Source organism: Hylobates moloch, unplaced genomic scaffold (assembly GCF_009828535.3).
Source record: "Hylobates moloch isolate HMO894 unplaced genomic scaffold, HMol_V3 SCAFFOLD_3739, whole genome shotgun sequence".
In the NCBI taxonomy this organism is placed as follows: Eukaryota; Metazoa; Chordata; class Mammalia; order Primates; family Hylobatidae; genus Hylobates; species Hylobates moloch.
The window spans coordinates 1-6,267 of record NW_026656014.1 but is presented as its reverse complement, the minus strand read 5'-3'; the positions used below and the strand labels follow the sequence as shown (position 1 = coordinate 6,267).

Genomic DNA, 6,267 nt, shown 5'->3' with positions numbered 1-6,267 from the left:
GGGAGGTGGAGGTTGCGGTGAGCTGAGATCGCACCATTGCACTCCAATCTGGGTAAGGAGAGCAAAACTCAGTCTCAAAAAAAAAAAAAAAGCCTTGATTACATTGTTAGTAAGGACTGTGTTACGATTATAAACACATTTACTGGTTGATGTCAAATTCACTGTAATCATAGAATTAATCTTTTTACGTGGGTACTTTGCCCTACTGTCTATATGATGACTTTTTTTTTTTTTTTTTTTGAGACCGAGTCTCACTCTTGTTGCCCAGGCTGAAGTGCAATGGTGCAATCTCGGCTCACCGCAACCTCCACCTCCCTAGTTCAAGCAATTCTCCTGCCTCAGCCTCCCGAGTAGCTGGGATTACAGGCATGCACAACCATGCCCGGCTAATTTTGTATTTTTAGTAGAGACGGGGTTTCTCCATGTTGAGGCTGGTCTCGAACTCCTGACCTCAGGTGATCCGCCTGCCTCGGCCTCCCAAAGTGCTAGGATTACAGGCGTGAGCCACCGCGCCCGGCGACAACATCTTTTTTGAGCAACTAAATTTTCAATTGTATATACTTTATTTTGTGAATACTTCTTGAATGTGCTAAAGGTTGAGCTCTATGGTAGACAGGCTGGGCACGGTGGCTCAGACCTGTAATCCCACACTTTAGGAGGCCAAGGCAGGTGGATCACGAGGTCAGGAGTTCAAGACCAGCCTGGCTAACATGGTAAGACCCCGTCTCTACTAAAAATACAAAAATTAGCTGGGGGTGGTGGCACGTGTCTGTAATCCCAGCTACTCAGGAGGCTGAGGCAGGAGGATTGCTTGAACCCGGAAGGCAGAGGTTGCAGTGAGCTGGGATTGTGCACTGCAGCTTGAGTGACAGAGCAGGACCTTGTCTCAAAAAAAAAAAAAAAATTATTAAGGCTGGGTGCAGTTGGCTCATGCCTGTAATCCCAGCACTTTGGGAGACTGAGATGTTGAGGATCACTTGAATTCAGGAGTTGGAGTCTGCAGTGAGCTAGGATAGCACCACTGCACTCTAGCCTGGGTGACAGAATGAGACACTGTCTCTAAAAAATAAAAAAAAAATTAAAAGTTTTTCATTTTTTAGGCTGGGCGCGGTGGCTCATACCTGTAATCCCAGCACTTTGGGAGGCCGAGGTGGGCAGATCATGAGGTCAGGAGATGGAGACCATCCTGGCTAACATAGTGAAACCCTGTCTCTACTAAAAATACAAAAAAAAAAAAAATTAGCTGGGCGTGGTGGGGGGCGCCTGTAGTCCCAGCTACTCAGGAGGCTGAGGCAGGAGAATGGCATGAACCTGGGAGGCAGAGCTTGCAGTGGGCTGAGATGGCGCCACTGCACTCCAGCCTGGGCGAGAATGTGAGACTCTTGTCTTAAAAAAAAAAGTTTTAAATTTTTGAAAAATTGTAAGTGTAGTTACCTTATTTAAATGAATCTTTATCTCAGATATTCATACATTAGTATTTACAGGTGAAATATGATGTCTGTGCTTTGCTTTAAAATAACCCAAAAGGGGTTGGGGGAATAGAGTGGATGAAACAAAATTAAGCTTATATTGATAATCAATGAACTGAATGATGGGTACATGGGGAGTTCTTCATAGTCATATCTAATTTTTGTGGATGTTTGAAATCTTCCATAATAAAACATTTTATCTGTACCTTTTTATTTCTGCCTCTATGTGATTTTTCCAAATGAAATCCTCCTGATTGATTTCCACTTAGAATCACACTGTTTATGATAGATTTTGCTCACTCTTCGGAACCCTATAGACCGAACAGAACCAGAAAGCCTTCGATAGAGATGGCAATGATTTCTAGTAGTAACAGCATTGTTTTCTTTTTTTGTTATTTTTATAAAAATATGGAACATTTCACAAATTTGCGTGTCATCCTTGCAGAGGGGCCATGCTAATCTTCTCTGTATTGTTCCAATTTTAGTATATGTGCTGCTGAGGCGAGCACAGTAACAGCACTTTTAGTCATTCCTCCAATCAAAACAAATACAGGATGAATTTTAACCACAGAACAAGATCTTTACCTAAACATCATATATATTTTTTTCCTGAAATAAAGTTAGTTTTAAAAGTTAACATAATCGTATTACTGGCACCTTTTCTAGAGACAGGGTTTCTCTATGTTGGTCAGGCTGGTCTCAAACTCCCAACCTCAGGTGATCCGCCCACCTCGGCCTCCCAAAGTACTGGGATTACAGGCGTAAGCCACTGCGCCTGGCTTCGCTACCATATTTAATGGGTGTGGTGGCTCACACCTGTAATGCCAGCACTTTGGAAGACCTAGGAGGGAGAATCACTTTAGGCCAGGAGTTCAAGACCAGCCTGGGCAATTAGTGAGATTCCATTTCAAAAACAAAACCAAAATAGAGACTGTCTGTGGGAAATGTTTGGTTTAAACACCATCTTCCTTGTTAAAGAGCAACTTCCTTGAACACCTCTTGGAACTGAGTTACAAGAGATTAGCCCTATTACATATGTTAGTTTCTGATAAATAGGGGAATAGCAAAGGACATTAACTAGGCATTTTGCCCTTACTGACTGGTGATGCTTGTTAGGGAGCATCAGGAAAACAGAAATTATACCAGTTAAACAAAAAATATAGGGATATTGTTAAAAAGGGTTTGTGGAATTAAGTTGACTCCCCCAAAAAAGGAAAGGTTGGACATAGTGGCTCATGCCTGTAATCCTAGCACTTTGGGAGGCTGAGTCAGGTGGATCACTTGAGCCCAGGAGTTCGAGACCAGCGTGGGCAACATTGTGAGACCTCATCTCTACAAATACAAAAATTAGCAAGGCGTGGTGGTGTGCACCTGTAGTCCCAGCTACTTGGGAGGCTGAGGTGGGAGGATCACTTGAACCCAGGAGGCAGAGGTTGCAGTGAGTCAACATCACACCACTGCACTCCAGCCTGGGTCACAGAGTGAGACCCTGTCTCAAAACAACAAAAACAATACAAAAACAAGGCCGGGTGCAGTGGCTCATGCTAGTAATCCTAGCACTTGGGAGGCTGAGGTGGGTGGATCACAAGGTCAGGAGTTCAAGACCAGCCTGGCCGAGATGGTGAAATCCTGTCTCTACTAAAAATACAAAAATTAGCTGGGCCTGGTGGCGGGCGCCTGTAATCCCAGCTAGTCGGGAGGCTGAGGCAGGGAATTGCTAACCCGGTAGGCGGAGGTTGCAGTGAGCTGAGATTGCACCACTGTATTCCAGCCTGGGTGACAAAGCAAGACTCCCTGTCTCAAAAAAAATAAAAAATAAATAAATAAAAAAAACCCCCACAATACAAAAACATAAAAGGGAATACTGAGATAAGAAAACAGTTAACTGCAAGAAGTAGGTATCACCTTGTGTCCCCAAGACCATTCCTGGGTACAATGATTTGCTAAAAGGACTCACAGGACTGAGCATATATTTATACTCACAGCTATGATTTATGACAGGAAAAGTATAGAAAGCAAAATTAGCAAGGATAAAGGTCCATGTTAGGAATCTGGAGGAAGCCGTGAGCAAACTTTCAAGGGTCCTCTCCCAGTGAAGTCATGGAGTCACACAGGAAATGCTTAATTAGTCCAGCAAGGAGTTGTGACAACACATGTGAAATATTGCCAACCACATTAGCTCCTTAGAGACTCAAGGCTCAAGGTTTTTATGGGGGCCTGCTCACATAAGCATCCTCTCTGCCTGGTATGTACCCAAATTCCAGATTCCAAAATGGTGTTCAGCAGGAACCATATGGTTTATGCAAACAATACACTGTGCATAGGCACAGTGGGATACACTAATCAGTTCTGTGAATGATGGGAACCCTTCTGAAAACCCAGTTACCAAATGCCAGCCAAGGACAAACCTATAAGGAGGTCTTTCAAAGGACAGCAGGCAGGCCTAACACTTTTCTGCACATACCTCTAGGGGTAGGGGAACAAAAGGAAGAAGTTGGGAGTTATCATTAGAAACTTGGTGGCAGATTCTCACAATGCTGGAACCCAGATCTTTGAGGGGAGGACATTGCTTGGCTGATGCTAGTGTCTAGGAAGCATAGAAGAGACACACCCTCTATCCCCAAGCACCACAAAGCTGGTACTCAGATTTCTGCGGAGGAAGCACTGGCTGGTATTGGTGCATCTGGGAGGGTGTGATGAAGCCTTGTTTTAATTAAATCCTTCAGTACACATTTACTAAGACCTTAGGCAACTGAGCTTTAGGGATATTAAGTAACTTGCACAAACTAGAAAGCAGAGCCAGCAAGCAAATCCACATCTTCTGAATCTGAGTCAGGATGCTTTTATAATTTATATGACTTCTTGAAAAATGTAGCAGCAACCTTGTAATACTATATTAGAATTATTTTTTAAAAACAATTCAATTCAAGCTGGGCATGGTGGCTCAAGCCTGTAATCCCAGCACTTTGGGAGGCCGAGACAGGCGGATCACCAGGTGAGGAGATCGAGACCATCCTGGCTAACACGGTGAAACCCCATCTCTATTAAAAATACAAAAAATTAGCTGGGCATGGTGGCATGCGTCTGTAGTCCCAGCTACTTGGAGGCTGAGGCAGGAGAATAGCTTGAACCTGGGAGGCAGAGGTTGCAGTGAGCCGAGATCATGCCACTGCACTCCAGCCTGGCGACAGAGCAAGACTCCATTTCGAGAAAAAAAAAAAAAATCAATTCAGGCCAGGTGTGGTGGCTCACACCTGTAATCCCAGCACTTTGGGACGCTGAGGCAGGCAGATCACCTGAGGTCAGGAGTTCGAGAACAGCCTGGCCAACATGGTGAAATCCCATCTCTACTAAAAATACAAAAATTAGCCAGGCTTGATGGCGGGCGCCTATAATCCCAGCTACTCAGGAGGCTGAGGCAGGAGAATCACTTGGACGGGAGGCGGAGGTTGCAGTGAGCAGAGATCGTGCCACTGCACTCTAGCCTGGGTGACACAGCAAGACTCCATCTCGAGAAAAAAAAAAATTCAATTCAGGCCAGGTGTGGTGGCTCACACCTGTAATCCGAGCACTTTGGGAGGCTGAGGCAGGCAGATCACCTGAGGTCAGGAGTTTGAGAACAGTCTAGCCAACATGGTGAAACCCCATCTCTACTAAAAATACAAAAATTAGCCAGGCTTGGTGGCGGGCGCCTGTAATCTCAGCTACTCAGGAGGCTGAGGCAGGAGAATCACTTGAACCCGGGAGGCAGAGGTTGCAGTGAGCCGAGATCGTGCCACTGCACTCCAGCCTGGGTGACACAGCAAGACTCCACCTCAAAGAAAATAATAATAAAATAAAAAAATTCAATTCAAGTAAGCCAAAACTAGAAACTTCAGCAGAAGAAAATAAGATAATTACCTAGGCAGGGCCACAAAGGATGACAACATACTTAGCTTTCCAGATACAGAAATTCTTTTTTTTTTGGAGACGTCACTGAGGCTCTGTCACCCAGGCTGGAGTGCAGTGGCGCGATCTTGGCTCACTGCAAGCTCTGCTTACCGGGTTCATGCCATTCTCGTGCCTCAGCCTCTGGAGTAGCTGGGACTACAGGCGCCCGCCACCACACCCGGCTATTTTTTTGTATTTTTTTAGTAGAGATGGGGTTTCACCGTGTTAGCCAGGATGGTCTCAATCTCCTGACCTCGTGATCGGCCCACCTTGGCCTCCCAAAGTGCTTGGATTCAGAAATTCTTATTTCAGGGAATTCAGAGTAGATCAAGGAAACAGATTCTTCCTGTTGATATAACCAGCCTCCGAGCCAATCCTAGAATTCCTCTTTTGCAGCTTCCTGCCACATACTATGGCACTTAGCCACAAAGAACTGCTTTGAGGTCCCCTACAGACACTATGGTGTCTGTTGCCTACATTGTCCTCTTTTTATAGAGGGTCCTGTGTCCTGTTCTCACCCCCATCTCCTCCATCATTTTTACCTCATCTATAAGACTGATCTGGTGTTACCCTATCCAGGAAATCTCACTGTAGGAGTAGATTAGAGGTTATAAGGAGTTAAGTGAAAAGGGGAAAATGGAATTATTGCTTAATGATCCCAGAGTTTCGGTTGGGGTGATAAAAAAAAAAAAAGTTTGGATAGAGGTAGTGGTGATAGTCGTACTAACAGTTTGAATGTAATTAATGCCACTGAATTGTACACTTAAAATATTTAAAATGCATATTTTATATTATATATTATATAATATAAATACATATATTTATTATATATAATTATATATAATAAATATATTTATAATAATATGCA

The 6,267-nt window shown here is 44.1% G+C and overlaps 1 non-coding gene across 1 annotated transcript; it reads right to left on the bottom strand.

The window, feature by feature from the left end:
• Positions 1 to 1,871: 1,871 nt before the first annotated feature.
• On the bottom strand, positions 1,872 to 1,978 carry LOC116465203 (U6 spliceosomal RNA). Its single transcript, XR_004247129.1, has one exon. It is a non-coding gene; the product is annotated as a U6 spliceosomal RNA (small nuclear RNA).
• Positions 1,979 to 6,267: the final 4,289 nt, after the last annotated feature.